We start from the raw sequence: 24,474 nt of genomic DNA, 5'->3' as shown, positions 1-24,474 counted from the left end.
TTTATCCCAATCCGTGAATTAGTGAAACACAGCACACACACAGTGAGGTGAAGCACACACTAATCCCGCCGCAGTGAGCTGCCTGCAACAACAGCGGCGCTCGGGGAGCAGTGAGGGCCTTGCTCAAGGGCACTTCAGCCGTGCCTACTGGTCGGGGTTCGAACCGGCAACCCTCCGGTTACAGGTCCGAAGTGCTAACCAGTAGGCCACGGCGTCCAAAATCGCAGAGTAGGTGGTTCCCTGATTTGCTTTATTTATGTACACATACATAAAGACACACACATGCACACACACATAAACACACACACACACACAAAGACACGTAAACACATGCACACACACATACATGCACAAACACGCACACAAACACATAAACACACACACATGCACCCATACAAACACACCTACATACACAAACACAAGCACAACACACACACACAAAACACACACAAAATACATATACACAAAAACAACCACACACTCTGCACACACTCAATTAGAAACACACAAAAAAGGAACAAAGTAGGAAATGAACACAATTTGACAAGCGTGACTTATTTTTGTGGAAAGAATGTGCTGGACTGGGCGGCGGTCATATTTTGTACCGCTTTGCGGTACATCTAGTTTAGTATGTCTCAATCAGACATTGGAATAACTTATTATGTTGAACATTTACAGTAATTTTCTATTTTACTAGCCTGTCAGTCTTGTGGACTCACTGTCATCATCATGAGTATTTGATGTTAGGTAGACTATTCAATCTTCACTGCTTCTCTAAAGGCCTAGTAGCTACCAAGACAGACGAGCTAGATAGGCTACGTCACATCCCTACAGAGCCAATGATAGTGCATTCTACAGACCGCTCTGTGCACAACGCATAGGCTATTTCAAGTGGAGAGAAAATACTTAATTGAACATATGTATGTATGTAGCTTTTCGATACATTTCCTGGGACAGATTATTAAAAAGAAGGACAATCCTGGTAAAACCAGGACAGATGGCAACCCTATGTTCACTTCATCATAATGTAGGCTAATATGCCGTAGGCCTACATCTATCTTTTTGCCGTCCGGCATGGCACCATCAAATGGTCTGCAAATGGTCAATATTCACAAAACGTGCGCTCATTTTACTAAATTTTGTAATTCTTAAAATAAGTGCAATTTAGGACAATGAGTGCACATTCTCTCGCTACAAAAATATCTTGCAATGACACCTCCTTGGCTCCATACCCAGGTGTTGTTGTTGTTGTTGCTGAGGGTTGTTGTTGTCGCTGAGGTCACTGGTTCACCTTGCAAGAGTTTTTGCTCTTATGAGCTGTAATCCTTTAGTTCTGTATAATACAGACATCGACCAAAGAGGTACATGTAAGTACATTCTATGAGCTAAAGCAAAGATGAAAAGTGCTTAGTCAAACTCTCTCTCTCTCTCTATCTATATATCTATTTATCTATCTCTATGTTGACATGGTTTGTTGTCGTGAATGAAGAGTCACACAATCCTTGCCAGTGATCATTCACCTGCAGCATTCCTCTTGTCACACCATTTGTGCCCTTTGATGCCAAACCATGACACCAAACTGGTGAGAATGGGCGGAGGTGTGTGTGTGTGTGAGAGAGAGAGAGAGAGAGAGAGAGAGAGAGAGAGAGAGAGAGAGAGAGAGAGAGAGAGAGAGAGAGAGAGAGACCTTGTAGATTGCCACCTGCACATGCAGATGGTGTCACACTCGTGTCTCAGTCTGTCCTTTGCTCAGTGTGAGGCATGTTCTCCACATGGCATTGGTGACAGCCTCACGAAACACGAGGCCTGCAGAGCTTAATCAGATTAAGGCCGGTCTGATAGCGGCCCAATGGGGGCCACTCAGCGGAGGAAGCACCTGTAGGGTTTCCCATAATGCCGTGGGACAGGGCTAAATAAACACAGCGAGGCACGACTCTACCAAAGTTCGCTCCCAAGTGCACTGCTCTGAATTCACTGATAAGGCCATTCCTCCAGGCCTGTAGCAGCTGACTGTGGAGTTATCAACAGTAATTAAGGCAGGACGCCTCAGTGGCTTTGCATCTGCTGCCAACGGGTGGATTTTTTTAGGGGCAAGGTCGCCATTTTAAATGCTTTGGGTATATATACACAAGGGGCAAAGTCTCCATTTTTAAATACAGTATATGTACACAGTTGTATATGTTTGAAAGTTCAACTCGCAGAAATCCCAGATAGTAAGTCCTTTTTGCCACACAATTCCCTTGAATACATATAGAACTGCATATTAAACTGGTTACATTATGAATCCAGTATCACATAACATTTGTATTAGACCTGACATATTGTATAAAATATATATGTTTACTATGGTTTATTTCACACATGACCCTATTAATATTAATTACTCCTTTATAATGTATCCTGACATTACACCTTGCAAAGCAGGGTACCCATTGTCTGGCTCAATGGATGGGTCATAGCGCAGTAGATTTCGGAACCCCCATGTTGGCTCCCTTGTTTGGTATAGAAGGTTGTTAGAGTCCATTCTCATATTGCATTGAACTGTATTGTTTAGAATACAAAATACAGCATGTTCCAATCTAAATGCACTGACAGTCCTCAGTACCGTTACCTAGGAAATCAGGAGTGAAATGGCTTCATCAATAGAATACCATACTTTGTGGCCTTTGTGTCAGAGTTATGCGATGGGCACAGTTGCAGGGCTGCTACTTGCTGTGATAGACAGAGAACAAAGCAGTCCTGACACAGCTGCTCTGCTGACATCAGTGAAGTGCTGTCAAGCTTGAAATGCCAGGTCCTTCTACGATCTGACAATGGTACCTCAAAATAAGCAATGGGGCCGAACGCTGAAAAACAAATGCTTGCACTAAACTCTGAAATATCTGAGGTGTCTACAACAGATTTCACACAACAGAATGTTGCTGTCTGTCCTTGTTTAAGAACAAATAGCTAAATATCTATATTTGAAGTTATACCTTAAACAAATCTCAAAGAATATTTGGTAACATTTTATACAAATGACTGTATTTCCACTCTACGTTTGTCATGTGTCGTGCATACCCTTGGCATTTAGTTTAGTGCAGCAGTTTACTGATTCCATATAGGCCTAAGTCCACATAACAAAAGTTGCAACCAAGGATTATAAGGATCTAATATGAGAGTGGATATTAAAGCCTGGGCTATACACTGGGTCCGCAACTGAACCATTTCATTTGCGGGAGTAACAGAGTTTTAGAAGACTACGCACTCCGCATCGCTTTCGGACATACAGTGGGCATTACTTTCAAATGGCCACTTCAGTCGCGCATTATGCAGCGTGAAGCTGCGTGAAACTTTAGTACCACTTTCAGCCACTGTGCGTCGCTCTGCCACTGTACATCGCTCTGTCAGTAGCCTGCCTGCCGCCCCTTCTGAAAAAGCAGGAGGCTACCTTTAAACATAATTGTTGCCGAGAGGAATCCCAGCCTACGAATTCAATAACAAAATAAATCATGCATAATTAAACATTACCTCAATTTAGGCTACTTCGGCATGGCTACGTAGAACGCAAGTATACGCCATATACCCACCTCAAAATTTTTGTTATTTCAGTATACCCACCTAAAATGTTCAGTATACCCACTTAAAATTCATTTTTCAATATTTAGAATAGCACAGCCATGTTTCATCAACGGCCACTTCTCATGGAAGCCTTGTAATTTAACAACACAACGATATTACACTTTACAATATTAATTCGGAGATTGCGGCAGTCATGGATTCTGAGTCAGTTGTTTCCAGATATGAAACCATGCAGCGTTGACCACTGGCACTGCTTTCTATGGGGACGAATGGCTGAATGTCAGATCACCGCCATGTTTAACCGGTATCACATATTGCCAGCATCAATCAGCCTTCCCCCCGACCCCGAGCTGCCAGGTTAAAGCAGCAGCACAGCAGCATTCCAGGTTTTTAGTTGGGGACAACGAGGATGGCCAGGCGCAAAGGACAGCAAAACCTTCGGAACTTTTTTAATAACATTGGCTTGGGCATTAAGGCAGTTGAGTGGTTCTAAAACTATCTTGCCAACAGAACTCAAACTGTAGTTGTCGATGGGCATAGTTCTGCTCTTCTGGGGGTCCGGCGAGGTGTCCCTCAAGGGTCTATCCTTGGTCCGGTAGATGGTTCCACTGGCACATTTTTATTTATAAAGCTATTAATGGTAATTTACCCAGCTATCTTACTAGTCTGTTGACTTGGAATCATTCCATTTACAATCTCCGCTCCGTTAACACTCTGGCTCTAAATATCCCACGTACAACAACTGAATTTGGTAAGACTGCTTTTAGCTATGCTGCTCCTTGGTGTTGGAATTTGCTCCAAAAAGTTTTGAAGCGTTCTGTTTTTATCCCACTTGGACATTTTAAACAGTTACTTAAACGATCCAAATCTAAACAGTGACCAATGACCCCTTTATGTGATTTTTATATTGTTTTTACATGTACTGTAAATATGTTTTGTTTGTTGTGTCACTGGCTTGTGTCGCTGTTTTTTTGGTCTGTCTAGTCCTCATGTCTTTCTTCTATGTTATTCTGTCCTTATTAATCTGTCTTGTCATCAATGTTTCTGTGTAACTTGTGTATCTGTTGCCCCAGGGCTCCCTTGTAAAAGAGATTTGAATATCCCAATGGGACATCACCTGGTAAAATAAAGGATAAATAAAAATAAAAATAAAATAAAAAAATAAGGTTGCCCGACCTGACGTTTCCGAAGGTAAGTTAAGAGTCAAAAACATCATTCACGCTTATAACACGGTAATAACACAGGCTACTCATGCTGTAGTCTAGCTTTCGTTCTTCTCTCAATACTACCAAGCTAACGTACTCTGATCCACGTTACCCTACTTAGTTTTAATTTCTGGACGTTTGTTTATCTGGGATTCTTCTTTGGGAATAACTCCTAATCGCCACGTCTGTAAATGGTCTACATGATGTGTACTGTGGCTGTCTGGATTAAGTATCTATCATGAACTTTATTTACTAGCCAGAACCATGCTATCTCCATGGTATGCATGGATGGAGAGATATATTATCTGTACTTATGGGTAATAACATTATCTACCACACTGTTACTGCGATATAATGCCAGATGCAAAAACCTTTAGTGCATGTGATGAGTTTACAAAACAGGCTATATTTCTATTGACCAACATTTAAAAATCAGCTAATCTAATTTTGTTTGGGCTTGACTTGCTGTAGGCCTACTTGATAGTAACATGTTTGATTGTCATAGATGAACATGCTTAAAAATGAAATTTAAAATTGGCCTATTTTTGTCATAGCTTTTAGAGGGCTTTGCATCTGAACTCATATGAAACAGAGTTGTTCATTGTTTTCTCTAGATGGCAGTGGCAGTCAGCAACAAGGTGCAAGGGGAGCTGGAGGGGACCTTGACACTGAGATGGTGGACCAGCAGGAGCAAGCAGGAACTTCAAGAGCTGGAGAGGGTATTTGATGATTATTTACTATTGGTTTTGAAAGTGAATTTATGCTGTCCCTCACGCATGCAAGGGGCAGGTAAGTGCAAATCTGCGACCCCCACAAACATTTTTGTTCCTTAATATTGGTCCCGAGGGGTCGAGTCCCGACCCCTAGTTTGGTAACCACTGAGCCCATTACTGGCCAAAATAAACAGTATGCCCACCTGAAAAAAGTAGACTACACCACTGGCTACACAGGTAACGAAAATTGAAATCTGCTTTTGATAGCCTACCGGTGCCGCTCCACAAAACGAACTAATATCAACTATCTAGCGACATTTTTAACAGGCTACGCAATAGAGGCTTAGACAACTATGACCCACATTTTGGTTTCGTAAATTACTACTTCTTGACTGCAATGTAGTCAATTGACTGCTTGACATGTCATTTTTTCTGTACAATAAACAAATACATCTGCTTTATGCCGCAGAATTACATTCATATTTGGCTGACTTCTGCAGACGCGCAAAAAAAACACTGCCACTTCCCTCCCCATATTCCACTGATCACACATCAGACATCAGGGGTGCGTTTCCCAAAAGCTAACTACGCTTTACCCAGATTCGAACTCTTGGACAGGGGACTGATAACTGCTGCGCAACGGCGGCTGTCATCAGCCGGCCTTATTGCACTGCGCCACAGAATTGACGGCGTGTATGAGTGAATAGGGGATAAATAACAATAGTAAAAAATAGTAACTGTTTCACCAGCACATTTAAATGACACGTGTTAAACGTTAATTCAAAGCAGTGGTTAATTTACAAGGTCAGTCTATATGAACCAATTCATTAACTTGATGACCCTGAGAAAAACAGATTTCACGGATTAAACAGTCCATCATTAAGTCTCTGTTGCAGGTGTGCCCGTTCACGTGCTACTAAACGTCATTAACCATCTTAGTCCAGACTACTGAAGTTTGGAAACTATCATGGTCCAAACTTACAAAGTACTATGTAGGTACGACAGTTTTGGGAAACAGTCGTAACTTACATGTTGGTTAGTTGAACGATGCATCGTACCGTTAGCTAACCTCCGTAGTTGTACGGGAAACGCACCCCAGATCAGCTTGTAGGCCATTAGCAATCTTTTTATTTTATTTTATGAAGCCTATACAGTAGATCAGTGGTTCTCAAATGGGAGTACGCGTACCCCTGGGGGTACGTGAAGGCACTCCAGGGGGTAGCCTACGTGAGATTTGAACCCTTTTAACCTAGAAGCCGATTGACGCAAAGTGCGTCAAAAACACACCCTTTCTTCTCTGTTACATTGCTCCACAACTGTTCATAGCAGCGAGAAGCCTTTATTGTGTGACAGAGCAGGGGGGCTTTCCAACGAGACCACGCACTTGTCTGCACGTTAAAATATGAAGATAAAAAAAAATCATGAAATTAAATCAAATTGCATCATACTGTATTTACAGTCTGCGTTCACCTGCGCACCTATTACTCTCGTTTAAATGACTCGCGAACCCGTGAACGCATAGATATGGCAAGCATATCAGATGAAAGAGGAGACACAGGGCTATCCATTGGTACCAAGTATGTCGATCCTTCTGGCTTATGAAAACAGACGAAGTGACTGCAAAATAATAACGTCATGTACAAAAACCAACGCTGTACACCCATTACTCTCGTTTGAATTACTCGCGGACCTGTGATCGGATAGATATGCCACGCATGTCAGATGAAAGAGGAGACACAGAGCTATCATTTGATACCAAGTACATTTATTTCTACACCAGATAATTATGTCTGTAAATTGTTCAGCCCCAGAGTATCCCTCCACCGTGGCAATGATATTGCCAGATTCAGGACAGTCTGCCCTACACACACATGAAATGCATGTAGAGCTATGAGCTTGCTGTGGTGAGATACATGTCAAAATATAAGATTTTTTATAATACGCTTTTTATATTTTAATTCTTTAAAAATCAAAATAAAATCAATACTGTATATAATATGTGTATGTTGCACTTACAATGACCAGAATAAATCCTTATGAATAAAGGTAGTGAAAATGCCCTAAAAACAGCTTAGGGTACTAAGGGTTAAAATATACATATATTTAAAAAGTAGAATCCATGCAAAAATACTTTTAAAAAACAATTATTTAATAAATATTTCAGGAAAATATAAGTCGGCACAGTGCTCTGTTTTAAGTCTTTTTTTCTCAACTAAAAATGCTCTGCGCTGGTTAGGGGGTACTTGGCTGAAAAAATATTTCACAGGGCGTACATCACTGAAAAAAGGTTGAGAAGAACTGCAGTAGTAAATCACCTGCCACATTCTCACTTACAATAGACAGATGCAATAGCCATTGGTCAAGTATTGAGTATAAAGCAATTAAGATAGTAGCCTATACAAAAAGTACTTCATACTATCATACAAATTTGCTAAAATGAATAGCAATTTGCAACTTGACAAAACACTGGATTAAATATCGTAGGCACAGGAGAAAACTTGTACATCCTTTGGCCCGTGGGGAGATCACATGAAGTTGCCTCTCCCTTCAGTGCTATGACTCTGTTGATGACTTTGTCCAGGCCTCAGGCCCCTCCTTCTCCTGGACAATAGGCCAGAGGTGGAGAGGTGGAAAGGTGAGTTGTTGGGGGCAGGGCCGGATTAACAATTCATAGAAACACACACACACACACACACACACACACACACCATGACACAGAGCATTTCTAATTCAAAAGGGAAAGCACTGCTCATTGCAAAATGCAGAATGCAGAACCCGTAAAGGTAAAAAGGCCTATAACTTGACTAAAACCGGCCTAAAACTTGACTAAAACCGTGCAAAATTGGAGGTACACCTGTTATTATCTGAGCAGTCTCATGTATGTCCTCATTTTGCGAATGCGAGGACGATATGAGCCTGTTGCATTTCGTTAGATGTCCGAGTCACGCATAATGTTTAAAAACCACTGGCTCGTAATCACAATAATTTGACACACGACAGTTGGATACTTCATCATGTTCCCATGCCTATATTTTGGTGAGTAGCATAGAGATCGTTAAAAACAATAAAGTATGGCTCTCCGTTTGGGACATCGAAAACTTATATTTTTAATAGGGTAGACTACCGTCAGAGATGCTGACTGGCAAAGGCCTCGGGATAACACGTTATCTCCACTATCATCAGTCAATGCCCCCTTGATCAAAGTGGGGAATGAAAGAAAAAGTTTGAGAACCACTGGCTTAATAAGTTACCTGCAGTCCAGAATACACAGAATATTGCAACAGAAAGTTGCCTTTATAATCAACTACTATTTGTTCCAACAGCATTCAAACAAAGCCTTTATAAAAGTGAAAAAAATATTCCATAAGAAGTAAAATAAAATACTGTTACTGTAGTAACTGTACCACATTATCCCAAGCTTCAAAGAGCTCCCCACGTCTGTGACAGGCAGATGTGACACCGCTAAATTCTCAGCTTGTTTATACCTCACACTGAACGCGTAAGACTGCTAGGCCCAGGTGGGGTGCGGTAGCATACTCTCTGGGATTTAAGTAAAGCGATATAACCATACAAATGCGCGGCCTGCTCACTCATTGTTTCAAAGGGAGTAATTTCGGCTTTGTCTGAATTGGCCATTGTAGGCTACGTAAAAATAAACAAGTATCCCCCATCCAATGATATCGGCAAATGATTGTGTGCAACTCGGCAATTCTGTGTCCTAAAAACTGGCATTATTTTATGGCATTGTGTCATGTAAGGTCGTTGCAAAATCTAGAGAAATGTGTGAGGTGGTCAGCGGGGGACAATTGAGACACACATTGGATTGTTACTTGAACATTCCATTTGTAGGCTTCACTTAGCCCCGGTGAGTGGGGGTCGCTATAGGGTGTGAAATGCGTAATGTGTGTGAAATAGCACCATTGAGTACCTATAACGAAACATCCTACAGCTTAAATTATGTAAACTTCCCAACTTCAATACTTGACAACATATCATGAATGGTACTAGCCTAGAAATCTAGACGCACCCTAGTGGCAGCAAATTACATTGCCTGCCAGGGCTAGTCTAGCAACTCTCCGTTGGCTTGTGAGCTCGAAAAATTAAACTTCTATCAGGCCAATCAAATCGTGTATAGAGTCGTTAGGCGGGCTTAACATAATGATTGATGGCAGAGTTGCAACAGTTTGGCTTGAATTCACTGCTACTTGAAAACAAATAAGATGGATGGATGGTCGTTGCAGCGTCACTGGAAAAATACAAATTAAAGTCGCGTGATCCCGTGCGCGGACCGCGAGGGAAGCTGGCCAATTTGAAGTAATGCCCACTGTATGGGCCGCTATCACATCTGGTGTAACCAGTTCCATTGATTATAGTGGAAGCTATCACTTCTGGTGTAGCCAGTTCCATTGATTATACACAAATCCGCCGCAAACTCTATGGGCGCCGCCATCTTGCCTGCCACCATTACTGTGTGCCTGAGGAGTGACGGTGTGACACTTGCCGGTGCCCTTTAATGGCTTTTCAATGAAAGCATCCTGTCAGAGAATGTCTAATAGGAGATCCTGCTCATGAAAGAACATGTCAGGTGAAAGGGAACATTGGGTAGATGATGTCAGGCAGTGGCCATAACTTATCGATGAAGGATGTACTGCATTACAGACGGGACCAGGGGCCCGAAAGTTCATAATCCGCCCATGAACTGTGCATGTTTGTTTAAGGTGTGATACAATACTAAACATATCTCATCATCTAATTCATCCTGAGCACAGACTTGAGCCATGGGGTTTTATTCACTTCTAAAGCATCTTTAACATCTGCTCTGCATCTCCATCTGTTGGACAGGATACAGGCAGTTTCATCCGAACTTAAAGGAACCATATGTAAGATTGTGGCCAAAACTGGTATTGCAATCACTTTCAAATTACTGTAGAGTGGTGGCGTGTCCCCCCACTTCGAGGTTGCCAACCCGGATGCCGAAACACTACTGACTTCGTGATTAGTAGATAGGTAGAGGGTAGTCTAGAGGAATACGCCTGGATTCAGGGGAATGTCCCTGATTTCGAACAAAGCTTTTTTCAATAGCCAATCGCGGAGAGGTGGCAGACCTTGTGAGTATGCACATGTACTGGGTGTTTCATGAAAATACCGCCGAACAACCAAAACGATGGCGTTTAATTTGCCTTTGTAGCCATCTCTGGTTAGCCTTTGCTTAGGCAAATGAGACATAACTTCTGCAGACGTTTAAAGCAACTGTTGTTACAAACTTCAATTTCTTAAAAAATCGACTCTAAACATGCTTCAGTTACGTTTGTATCGGCAGCTATTTCGCACTGGTTTCAGTATGGACTTTTGCCCATGAACACAACGGAAGTGAGATCAGTGGGCGTCTCTGAAAGTAGCTGTTTTCCGGTTGTGAAGGTTTTGGCCCAGAAGTTCGTTCAGCATGATGCGAACTTCTGGGTACTCGGATTAGGTAGAGGGTGGCGCATCAGGCCAAAACACAACATGACATGATAAAACACAACATCTGTAGAGGGCTGCAACTTCACTTTTTAAATGACAATATCCTGGCCGGACCACTGTTGTCAGTGATATAAGTATTTGAAATGAACATGATTTCTTAATGTCTAGTGACATATCAGGGCCATTTTATGATTAATTGAAGTATATTTCTTATATACATTTCTTATACGGTTCCTTTAAACTTCTTTTCTCATCATCGGAGGCCTTTCAGGAGCTAGACACAGGCCCAGCCTCACACTCTCAACGTGTTTGCCTTCGGTGTTACCCACACCACCACAGTCAACACCGCCTCGCCGTCAGCTCTGTTAAGACACACCTGTGGGGAAACTCACAAATGAAATCCCTCTTCGTTCAGCTCAAGGATTTATCCCCCTCCAGCTACATTACTCTTGTGTTTCCGTCTTTGGTTCTCACCGTGTGGAAAAACAGCTGTCTTGTTTTAAGGTGGCGAGATGCTCTGAAATACTTGCCATGGGGTACAGCTTGATTCTTCCCACATTGTGTGTGTCTCTCAAAATTAAAGAATCCTCTCTGTATGCCAGGTGAAGACTTGCATAATTGAGGATATCATGTTATGCAGGTGTTCTGCAGTGAATAAGTCATTAAGGCAAGCCCTCTCGTATTTACCTCTAATATCCTTGGTTGTATTTACATATTTTTCCATTTCTCAAATGTGTGTATACAGTGAAAATGAATAGCAGCGAGGCTTAGAGGAGGTAAATCATATGTGAGCAAGCCATTAAAGTATTGATTCAGTTCCTAAACTCACTACTGTACCTTCCTCCCCGAGGATATATCGAAATGCATAAAACACTTCAAGTAACACGCAGCACAAATAAATCTGGGCTGAACAGATGAAAATGAAATGCCTGTGCATCCTGCAAATCCTTCAGCGCAAACACAGATAAGGGTTCCTGCGTACGCAATAGAAGCGGATTAAGGTTATGTCGGGGAGGCCGTCGCAGCTTCTGTCTCATCTCTAGTTTACATTTCCCACTCCCATTTCCATAACAGTGAGACACAAATGTTTCTGCTCAGGAAAGAGAAGAGCAGCCATGGAAGGTATCGCTCAGTAAAAAAAAAGGCACGGGGGGAACTGAAATGTTTGAGGATGTCGGACAGGTGATGTCAGATGTGAAATTGCAGATGTCAACGAGGGCTGAAAAGGATTTTAAGTTTCCAGCCCCGATTTTGGGTGTTACTTTAGGTGCAAACTTTTGGGAACGACTTGAGAATAGTTCCCGGGCTGCTGAAGTGTGGTGTGCCAAGATGTAAGACATGACTCTACAATTATACAACATGCTGCAGATCCTGGCATGCTGCAATAAGCTGGTCTGTTTAAATAGTTTATCTGTGTGCGCCTATTGAATTATATATAATTTACTGATATACAAATTACTAATATACTAATATAGAATTGACAAATGCCAAAAACACATACCTAATACATGATTTGTTTTAGAGAAATGGATACTGGGCTTGCTGAATTATTTGGTGCTCTAAATGTCTCTTAAGAGGATGAGCTAGCCATGGGACTCAAGACCAAAATAAAAAACATTTTGTTTTGGATAGCAGAAAAGTGGTAAAACAGTGGCCATGCACATATCTCTGTCCTCCTCCGTTGCCTTACAGTAGATGGACACGAAGATAGAAATCAGTGAGACAAGTCATGACTCATGTTATTCAAAAGGCTGTTTGGCTTTCGGTAGTTTTCGAGGGCATTCGCTCTTGTGTAGGATAGCTCTGTGCTGGCTTGTAGATGAGTCACCTCCCTATATTAATCAAGCCTTGTTGGCACAAACACTCCCTGGGTCCTCTTGCACATGCATTTGGATGGATGTTTGGATTAGACAGATGGCGGTTGGGAGAGACTGTTTGTTTTTTTAATTATTTTTTGTGTGCAGCCAGCCACAAGCCCATAGTGCAATAATAATACTAATCTTATGGAGATGTGAATATTACACCTGCATCAAAAGGATATAGGGTCATACAGGGAGGTTTTAGGACAGGCGCATCGTTAGACCTGGGCATTCGGGGCTATAGCCCCGGATTCTCTGGGGATAGCCCCGGATCTATGGGCCGTCAACAACAACAACAAAAACTCTAATCGTGAATGAAATAAATAGCCGCGTAGAAGAGACTTTTGTGTTTTGTGTCCATTGTGTGCATTAACAGTAGCGTAAGAATATCTGACGTGATCTGGGAAGGTTTAGAATCATTTGTTGCAAAATATTACAATTTCAAGTACCTTCCCCTCTAAGCTATTACGCATTGCTGTTTCGTGCTTCTACTAACTAGCCTTAGCGAAATAAGTGTACAGAAGGACAAATGGATATTAGAAGTTTCTTTAGAAAAAAAAGGGCAGAGCAGGGACAAGAAGTGGAAGCTCAGGTTCGTGAAACGCAGCCCTCAAAGACAACGTTGATCAATGCTGGTCTGATGTTACTAGCTAGCAGGCTACCACTGCACCTCACTAACTTGAAGGACACTTTGTTTGAATAACTAGAAAGAGACACTAACTTACGTTTGGTTCTGTAGAATGGAATCACATTCTTCACCACCAACAAAAAATTGTTTTCCATGACAGTATAGTAGTTGCGCCAGTCTTTTTTACCACAGGTTAGCAGTGCAGACTTATTCATTCACTGACGTTGGTATGATTCCAAGAAACGGTCGAATGTGACCTAGCAGCGAGTTGAGCGGAGCAAGCGGCAAAAGTTGAGCAGAGTTGAATGAATGAGGAGCGAGCGGTTTTCACAGGCCATGCTGGGCTTAATTTTGACAGATTGGAACTTTTTCTTTGGGCAAAAGTTTGTGATACACAACCCAAATGCATTGCTTTCAAGGCACCCATAGCCCATTAATTGAAGGTGATGACGTCCAAATGTTTATCCCGAGACGAACGCTCACACCTGTGCATTTGACAGAGGTGCGTGACGATGTTTATTCTACAGGCTATTTTAATGTCATATTTTGGGTGTTGTAGGCCTATGTGGTGCACTTTGGCAGAAGAGACGTTCTCCACACGGTCTTTAAACATCAAAATATTCGGGATGCCGTGACGTGAGTCATTACGATTGGCCTTCCTTTTCATTCTCAAAGTAGGTTAAAATGTCATGTTCATCAGCCCGATTTTCAAAATCTCTCGGGGGAGAAACCCCCCAACCCCAGGACAAAAAGGACTCTAACTTCAGGGCTCTAGCCCCGAATGTTTTCAATAGCTAGCGACACCCCTGTGTTAGGATCTGAAACAGCAGTAGCTGCAGTAATATGTTATTATTTTATCATCTTGTCATACCAATTCCTCTTTCATGCTTGGGTCCTGGTTTCAGCTGTGAAGATATGATATATATATATCGAGAGATTGTTGTTGGATAAACACTCTAGAAGGGGGGATATAAAAAAAACATTCATCATTATTTTCAAACATATCAAAAGTGCAGGCCGAGGGCCAGAGGTGCAGAGGGCCGAGCGTTCTTGTGGAACGGAGTGTGGAGAATGATCAGCTGCAGCTGGATATCACAGACGTTTCCTCTCTCTTTCTGCCGAGGCTGCGGCTCAGCCAAAGCTGGGCTTGAATTCCATTTAGGCCTCTCCCCGCACACAATATCTTGGATACATTCCCTCACTCTGCCACTCCTCACGGTATTGACCTGGCCCGATCGATTTGTTATGTTCACAAAATGACTTCTACCCACTTTGCCATTCTTTCTTCTTATGCAAGTTGAAAGAGTGGGCAAAATTGTGTTTCTGTGAGATTGATGATCTGACTCCTGAATCCACAGAAAAGACAAAGATGATTTAATTTGGGGGGGGACCCTTTTTTCTTCATACCCTTTCTTCCCTACATTTGTCAATCAGCCACTCTTAGAACGTGCTGGAAGAACTGAACTGTACAAGATGCAAGGTTCATAGCCTATTCTGCAAATGCACAGAATTTGGAAGGCCATTTGGATTAATAGGTACACAAGTCATACCTGAGGATGATTCAGCACCTTGGACAGCTCCACTGAAACACCAACTGAGTTAAGTGGGTCCATGGCCACACAAGAGTTAGATGATATTCAGTGCTGGGAGGTCACAAGATACTTTTCAAGCCTTTGGGGGACTGCTGGCAGTGATGGCTGGAGGGGAGGTGGAGGGGACGTCAAAGTCGGCGTACTGAGAAGCAGAAGAAATGTTAGGTGGAACAGATTTAAAGTGCCCACTGAATTCCTATAGGCTAGCGCTGATTGAATGAGTAGGCAAGTAGGCAAAGCTAACTCCTCCATGAAAGCATGGGAGGAGTAAAGGCTACACTACGAGTCTTCATAGTAGAACTTTCGCTGAAGCGATCATATCATGATGTATTTGCACTTTGTCTTATCTTTGACTTGAATTCTATTACTCCCTTTGGATGACCTCCCTGAGGTATCAAAACAGACCAGAGAGAGAGAAAGAAACGTGCATTTCTACCTCTGAGTGTAACTAGTGATCTGTGCACCGCACTCAGTGTTGGTGAGAGAGTACTGAAAGCGGATTTCCTTGCTCAGGCACAGCCTGCCCTCGTAGGTCTGCTAAGCAAATGATAATAGACTGAAGAGAATAGAGGGGATAATGTCTGGCGCTGCAGTTCAAATGCACACTTTAAAATCCTTCCCTTCGCAGTAAATCCACCAGCAAATTGAATGTTTACTTAATGGCTTTCTACACGCTTTGTTTCATTAGCTTGTGAAGTGAAATGGTTGTAATGTGATCTTCTCCATTCACTTTTTTTAGGCACACGCTCACAAAAATATCACATTGTAATACAATTCAACCAGAAAGCCTCCCAGGAGAACATCTAATGAAAGACATCGGCACGAAAGTGACCATAATTTAGCCCACTCAGAATGGGTACATTTCAATCTATACATTGTTTAACATTTGGGGATAGGAAAGCGCAAGACAAGACAGTTTTAGTTGTTAGGCTAACTTCTGTCAGCACCCTATCAGTGGAGTTGATAGATGCTCTTTCCATACTGAGGATAGCTACTGCTAGACTGGGGCCGTTAATGGCTTCTGCTCTGTGGTGCAAACAGGCTAGATTTGGAACTTGATATCAACATCACACAAGAGGCGTTTCAGTTATCTTTTTAATAAGAGGAAACCTGACATCTACTGGCACATACCTAATGTATAACATAAATCACTTCTCCCATGTTTTTTTATTACTAGAATATCCAGTAGGAAGAGTAAAGTCCAGGGCATCTCAGCATTTACTTTTTAGCTCATTTACCTTTTTGTTTTAGATGTAATTGTTTTGATACTTTAAAGGTGATACATTTTGTTTATGATGTCTAGTCCAAAAACAACTGTAAAAGTCCAACAACATTTCTAAAGTTAAGATAAAAGAAATGTATCTTCATCTTACTCATCTTGATCATGTCTGGATTCAAGTTTTCGTGAGATGAGTCATACACTTCATGAATCAGCCTTTGCCTACATAAACCATCTCTGGTTTCTCCTTGCATGACTAAAGCGGAAAGTGTCAAAAGTAAGCACCTACCATTTCACCTCATCTTTATTTCAGGTAAACAAATATGCTTTGATGCATTTCTTTCTTTCTTATTTCTTTCTTTCTTACAATTTTTGTCAGTGCTATTTGCTAATTTATTTATTTATTTATGATTTATTATATGTTATTTGTGACTGTATGAGATCATGAAACACAGTCATCCTTCATGCACCTTTGCAATTACTTGAATGTTGTTACTTGAATGTAGGAAAGATTTCTTTCACAAAGTGAACCCCATACAGTATCATTTAATTTGCAAAATCATGACCATACAATCATGGAACACAAGTCATTCATTTGCAAATTAGCGTCAGATTAGAGCCTCTGAAATGTAACCGTTCTGAACCCACAGAAGGAGACGCAGGGAAATACTACCGTCCTGTATCTGTGCTCTGCAACACCAACGCCTAATGTTGGAGACGGCTGGCGACGAGGGGGAGGGGAGCAAGAGAGGCTGGCTGTCACTGTTGGGATGCTGGAGAGATTTAAGATTTCTCCCCCGCAGGCTTCCACTTCACACCGACACACACTATGTGTAGCCTGTCATATATGAGTTTGATAAGGGCCCCGCGTTTATGCACCAAGACGAGGCGGTGTGTGTGTGTGTGTGTGTGGAAGCGGGGTAATAAATACAGAGAACAGCTGTTTAAGGGGAACCTAAGGCTGCCAACAGTGCTTTTAACCTTGCTTTGGGGAAGTTCACTCAGAGGCTGTGGACAAGGAGCCTCTAGCATAAACAAAAGAAAGTGATACTAATACAGATGCCTGTCAAACCTAAAAAAGACCAACAGAAGCCCTTACTCCCTCCTTTTCTTTTTTCCTCTCTGTGCTGCGTGCCACCCCCCCCACACACACACACACACACACAGTCATACACACAAAAACATTTAAAGGCAGAGGGAAGTGAAGTGGGGTTGTATGGACAGTGCTCCTTGCCTGTGGTTGTATACGGAGAACTGGGAGGCCATTTGTGGCAGGCCCTTTGTGTTTAGTACGGTCAGGCCTCACAACACAAACCAGACTTGCTTTGTCCTCTCCATTTCTGCAGCTAAAAAAAGGAAAGGAAATGCAATAAATGGTACATAGCACAGTATGTGGTCTCATTCCCTCTCACTCTTTCTTTTATTCTCCCTCTCTCTCTCTTGCTCTGTCTCTCTCTCCTCTCTCTCTTCTCTCCCTCCTCTCTCTCTTCCCTCACTGCCTCCCCTCTCTCTCACACAAACAACTCAAAGGTTAACAAATAGCCCACGATTTGCAAACAAAGAAAATGTCATCTAATAAATGTCCCACTATTTGCAAATATGAATGCAACACTTTACAAATACAAAATACACCTCACATACAGTACAATGGCTTTGCAATTATTAGGCACATAGCTGATCATAAAATGCAGTGTTTTGGAAATAGAAAGGTTATAAACAAGCTAATTCAGGAAAGGTTATATGGTTATGGTTATGGTATTTAGCAGACGCTTTTGTCCAAAGGGTCTACAAATGAAAAGAAATGATAGTAACTAAAATAATTTTGAATATCTGTATAACTGTTACAAAAATGCAACACTTTTTTTTTAATCACAGTTTTTGACACTGTCGACTGCAAGGTTGTAGTTTTTATTGTAAGTATTGTAACACCCTAGAAAAAAATTAACGGGGTTTCGCAAAAGGGAAACTACACCTGTGGAAAACCCAGGACAGAGTTTTCAGTCAGTCTTTTGTAAATACTGTAACTATTGTCTCATAGAGATAAAGATTGATGATCTGTCCCATGAGTTGCCTCAGGCCACATGTGGGACTGTAGTATAGTGGTATCCATGGTTACAGACAACTCATCACTCCCACATCATAGCTTCTCATGAAACTTACATGAGGGCTATAGTGCCAAAAAATACCATACTGTACAGCAGAACTCCTTAGTTGTTTACTTCAGCTAACTCCATGGATGTTCTGAGAGTACTTACTATCCCTGATCAGTAAAGATCCTGAATTAGTAAATATCAGGGCAGCTATTTATCAATATAGTATTTAGCTACCATGTTATTTTTGATGATTTTCCAAAACAATAAAGCTTTCATTCTCTCAAAGGGATGTTTTTACTGGAATTGGCAAAAATGCTACTCTGCCATACAAAATGAAGTTGGTCAGTCCCACACTCTCCTTAGCTTGTGTGAGTTGCAAATGCAAGCGCATAAAAAAAACGGAAAACGGTTGCACAACGGTTCACCCGTGACCCAAAAAGAAGAAAAGTATCCCATCATCATGATACTGATATTGCCAGATTCTACAACGCAAATATTAAGAACATTAAAGACATCAAATGAAAATCGTTTTTGATTAATATAAAAAGCAGAGGGCATCCAAGAGAGAGTGCAAACCTACAGTATGCTAACCTATGCAAATGCAATGTTAGCGGAAGTGTAAAAGTTATCCCCCAAGTTTCACGAAAATCAGCATTGTAGTTTTTGAAGGATTCCTGCTGACTAACAGACAGACAAACCCAAACAGAAAACACCATCTTCTTGGCAACAAGGTAACAAGACTAACAGAAACGTTCTCCTCTAGTTGCACATCCCCGCATCTTTAATAAGCTGCTTCACTACCTGCTGTGTTGTGTTTGTATTTGGGACCTGTTTGGTACGACCTGCGACCTGCACTCCAATGTTTATTTGCAGAAACAGTGGTAAAAGTTACTTTATAGTCCTGGCAACAAGTGTCACTCAACAAAATGTGATGTAAAGGGAGTCCTAATTTAATAAGCTTTATTTGCACCTTTCATACACAGAATGCAGCTCAAAGTGCTTTACATTTGGAGCAAAGTGCTTTACATTTGTGTCTGCCTTTGTGTCTGCCAGGGTGACGCAGAGGTTGTTAGTGTACATCACAAAATTTGAAAGGGTGCAGAGTACAGTAGATAGTTGTGCACTCTGATTTGATAGGAGCGGAAAATTCTACATTCTGAAGCCATGGGCACAATATGTCCTTGTTTACTTTCATTTTTGTCATCGTCATGGTTATGGTTGCTTAGCAGACGCTTCTATCCAAAGCGACTTGTATCCAAAGCGACATCATCAATAAACAATAGTAGTAAGCTACACTAATATTGAAAGAGCATCATTTAATGGAAAACTACAGTTCATGATGACATTCATGTAACACTGGACAATTAAACAGACATTAGCTACACGGTCATATTGTAAGCCTCTTGTCTTTGTTTAGTTTCCCTGTTTAGTGTTGTATTCTATCATGCTCCTCATGATACTTCCTGTTACCTTTGTTTACTTACTGTGTCCTAGCCCATGTGTTCCTTTGTTTACCCTTGCCATGTGCTTCTGTTCATAATCCCTGTCTCTGCCCCTCACCTGTGCCTAGCTCTGTTCCCTGATTATTGTTTCATTGTCTTCACCTGTGCCTTGTTTCCCAGTGTATTTAAGCCCTTATGTCCACTGTCAGTCTTTGTTCATGTTTGATGTATTCATGCTGTCAGTTTGCTTGTTTCGCCTGTTTTTGTGAAAGTAAAGAGCCTCTTGATTCCAAGTGCCCCTGTTTGTTGTACATTTGGGTCCAAACCCTTAAGTGAATCGTTACACATATATGTTGTCATAAATTATGTTCTATTCAATGTTATGTTGATCGCGAAGGCATCGCAACATGTGACGCACAAATTATGTGGTTGCCTTGTACTAGTTACAATTTGTGTAATTGTAAATGTGCATTACTTTGCAAGAAACATTTATTTGTAAAACACACTGTACTTTTTAAAGATGTGTCTTGTATTTGCAAATGACATTGTATTTGTTAGAGAGGTTTGTTTTTTGTAAAGCATGGTGTGCAGGTTTGCAATCTGTGGAGCAATTATAAAATCACATGTTTGTTTGCAAATGGTGGGGTACATGTCAAGTCCATTCTGTTCAGTTGGTTTGTGAGGTTATTACAGCTCTCTAGCTCCATTTCAAGCATCCCTCTATTATTCCATGCTCCCTCTCTCTCTCCTCCTCTCCATGGTCCCTCTCTTTTCTCCTCTCCATGCTCCCTCTCTCTCTCCTCCTCTCCATGCTCCCTCTCTTTCCTCCTCTCCATGCTCCCTCTCTCTCCTCCTCTCTTTCCTCCTCTCTCCTCCTCTCCATGCTCCCTCTCTCTTTCCTCCTCTCTTTCCTCCTCTCCATGCGCCCCCTCTCTTTCCTCCTCTCCATGCTCCCTCTCTTTCCTCCTCTCCATGCTCCCTCTCTCTCCTCCTCTCCATGCTCCCTCTCTCTCTCCTCCTCTCCATGCTCCCTCTCTCTTTCCTCCTCTCCATGCTCCCTCTCTCTTTCCTCCTCTCCATGCTCCCTCTCTCTCTCCTCCTCTCCATGCTCCCTCTCTCTTTCCTCCTCTCTTTCCTCCTCTCCATGCTTCCTCTCTTTTTCCTCCTCTCTCTTTCCTCCTCTCCATGCGCCCTCTCCATGCTCCCTCTCTCTCCTCCTCTCCATGCTCCCTCTCTTTCCTCCTCTCCATGCTCCCTCTCTCTTTCCTCCTCCTCCATGCGCGCCCTCTCTTTCCTCCTCTCCATGCTCCCTCTCTCTTTCCTCCTCTCCATGCTCCCTCTCTCTTTACTCCTCTCTTTCTCTTTGAGATAGCGTCCATCTCCCGAGGCTTTGTTTGTTTGAGCAGCTCTGATGACCAGCTCTGCAGTGCCTGTGTGCATCAGGGTCGCCATGCTCCTCTGCACACACACACACACACACACCTTCCGTCAGTGGGCGGAAGGATGGATGACTGCTGGAAACCTTGCTCCGGAGGCCTAGAGCAAAGGAAAAAGGCTTGGCATGGGATTGGCATCATGCTGATTGAGGGCTAAGCAGAGCCTCAAACACAGTGCCAGATCCAGCTTATTGCAGCACAAGCACCCTGTGTGAGAAAAAGAAAGCTGTATTCCCAGGAAAGCTGCATTCTTCACTTCAATATAAATGAAATTAAATAAAATGCCTCGTCATTCTTTCATACAACCTGCTGTTGGAAATGTATGCAGCGGTGTGGTTGCAAGCTAGCGCTAGTTTAAACAGTGCAACTTCATGCTCATATTCATGATCCATATTTGTTGTAAAATGAGCAGTAATCATGACGTAAATTACAGATTTGCATTAAGAGGGCCACATCTGGCAAGTGTTGCACAACAATGATCATCACGATAAACAAAACCCTAAATTGCAAAGCGTTTTGGACTGTGTAAACACACATTTGCAGGAAATGTACTTTAGCATGGACTGAGTGGCATGCATGGAGCCGGCACCGAGATGCCACCACAGCCCCAAATCCCATTCCGGAGCTTTCTTTGAAATGTATATTCAAATCTGGTTACCCCACTGAGTGGGAAATTTCAGAGTGTGCTCTCGATGCCAATTACAGAGCCACACATTCCGAGTGGAGAGCGTGAGAGGATCACATTTCTCATGTGCTTATTTATCTGTCATGATAAGAGCCTTCTATAGAAGAGCCCTCGTTCATTTCCTGAAGCACCACGAGGCCCCCTAGTGTTGGGTGCAGCTGATGTGGAGAGGCAGCAGCCGCCTCAGCTTTTGCTGCTGAGAGCTCACTCACAGGGTCTGAGCGAGAAAAAAAGAACATTTTAGCTCTGGACTGCCACAGACACAACAACGCACATGTCAATTTCTCTCACTCTCTCCCTCTCCCTCTCTCTCTTGTGAATTTCTTACAGCGTTTTGGCACAACATGTCGCACTCTCATGATCAGTCTAGTGGAAGCCGGCTTTTGAGGGTTTCTGCTCAACAATTGAATTGAGATTCTTTTAAAGGATCCAAGGCCCTTTGTGGATTGGAAATGTGGAATTTCGCAGGGCAAATCTGTTACAAATGGCTAAGCAGGTTGGTAATGCTTTTAATTATCCTGAAAAGAACCATCCCATGTTTCATGATTGAACAACCTATTTTAGGACAAGCGTGACAATTCCTTACCTTTATTCAAGGAAATCATATCCTGTCTTTCATTGCAATACCTGGTTACCTTCACACTCAACAGGCAGCTGGAGGATGTGCAATCAAGCTACAGTACGTCATAGTTTTTAATCACTTCTTTTTTTTGAAGACAAAGAAATGGATGTTCTCTTGAGGGTATCCAAAAAGAACAAGAGATGATCCGCACACCACATAGCTCCCCTTCACATTGTTTATTTTCTTTGTGATGTTTCGAGCTGTGCGGCTCCTCCTCTAGACTTTCTCAGACCGCGTGGCTCAAAACGTCACAAACAAAATAAACACTGACGAGTGCGAATCATCTCTTGTTCTTTTTGGATACTGATGTACTGGATCCTGCATCCACCCAAAAGTTGGCATTGGGGTGTGCGTGGCCTTGCACTGCTTCTATTGAGGGTGCCATCAATGAACACGTTAAGTGGGCTGTCTGAATGGAGAGGATTATTGAATACCCACAAAATAACAAACTATCTTTGCCCCTTTTATCCGTGGTTTCTATGTTAAGTTGCATGTTGGATCATTGGGAGCAACATGCAATATATTGATGGTCAGCTGCTGAAATGAAATCAGTTGAATTGGCATTGTTACACCCTAACGTATCCCACAGGAGGGAAAAAACAACGATGCCAATCCATACTCCCACACGATAGTCACAAACCTCTACAGTCTATACTAGTCTAGCTGGAGAGCTGTGAGAGCATGAATCATCTCTGGGAATACGCAGAGCAGCTGGGGAACAAAAAAAGCCACACATGGAAAATGTGGTGGGTAAAAAAGTGCAAGTCAGGCGAGGAAAGGCCCGCTGCTAGCAGTGTGGCGCGGCCCCGAAGACCAGCCACACAGAATTGCAATGCCAACGCCATCATAAATTACAATCTGGTGGCCCGGGCGACCAGCCTGCCACATTAACTTAATAACATCAGAGTGTCCAGCCTCGCCTGTAATCGCGCGCGACGCAGATGTGACAAGAGCTAAAATAGTAAGAAGGCATCCCGCTGTTCACCGCTCCCGGCCCTCTCTCGTGGGCTCAACCCTGGCGTGGCGGAGTGGTAGCCCATGAAACGCAGCCCAGGTGTGTTCCTCCGCGGCCAGGTATCCTGAGCTCTTCATTACCATGGAGGTGTTGCAAATTGTACCTGTGCAAACTAAGTAGATATCAGGCTTTAAAGGCTAATTTTGGGGATGGCAAGAGGTACAGCGTGTGCTTGGGGTGGGGCGTGGGTTGTGGGGGAGGTAAATATGTTTTTATTTTGTCTGAATTGAATGGCTTCATTTAACACTCTGCTCTGCTCTCTCTCTCCCTCTCCCCAGCAGACTAATCCTTTAACGCCCACACTGGCAGCTAAAGGAAGAGAAAAGAAAGAAAGAAAGAGAGAGAGAGAGAGAGAGAGAGCGAGCTTGGCCCTGCTTCCTCCTCACCTCTCTTGCCCAAGGTTCCTGGAACATGCTGGCGGCAGCAGGGGTAACTGTGGCAGCCTCTCTAATAAGAGGGAGCCAGCGCAGGGGACCTCTGCAGCACCTGTTTCCTGAGGAGCTGATTTGATTTGAGGCCTAGTGTTTATGCAGACCGAGCTGCTCCCTCCATGTGTTAATGTGGGAGTTCTCTCTCTCTCTCTGTCTCTAATTCTCTGCTCCTCCTCTGCATCTCTCTCTCTCTCTCTGTCCCACCCCTTTTTTTTTTTTCTCTCTGTCTCCCACCCACCTCTCTCTGCCCTTTCCTCTCTCTCTCTGTGTTCCACCTCCACCTCTCTCTCTCTCTCCACCTTGGTTTTCTCATTCAGTTGGTATGGCAGACGGGACTGTCCTTGGGGGAGGACAGCCACCTTTATCAAAGGCCAGTCTGCTGTTGCTCTGCTGTTGTCCAGTCCCAGAGGACACATTAAAGAGGCCCAGCACCACAGCAAGCCAGAGCCAGGTTTTGTGTCTCAATTCCAACCCAATTTTAGGAACTCGCTATCACCAGAAACACCCTGC

This window comes from Alosa alosa, chromosome 11 (genome assembly GCF_017589495.1).
Source record: "Alosa alosa isolate M-15738 ecotype Scorff River chromosome 11, AALO_Geno_1.1, whole genome shotgun sequence".
In the NCBI taxonomy this organism is placed as follows: Eukaryota; Metazoa; Chordata; class Actinopteri; order Clupeiformes; family Clupeidae; genus Alosa; species Alosa alosa.
The sequence above is the reverse complement of the archived record's forward strand: the minus strand, read 5'-3'. Positions refer to the sequence as shown.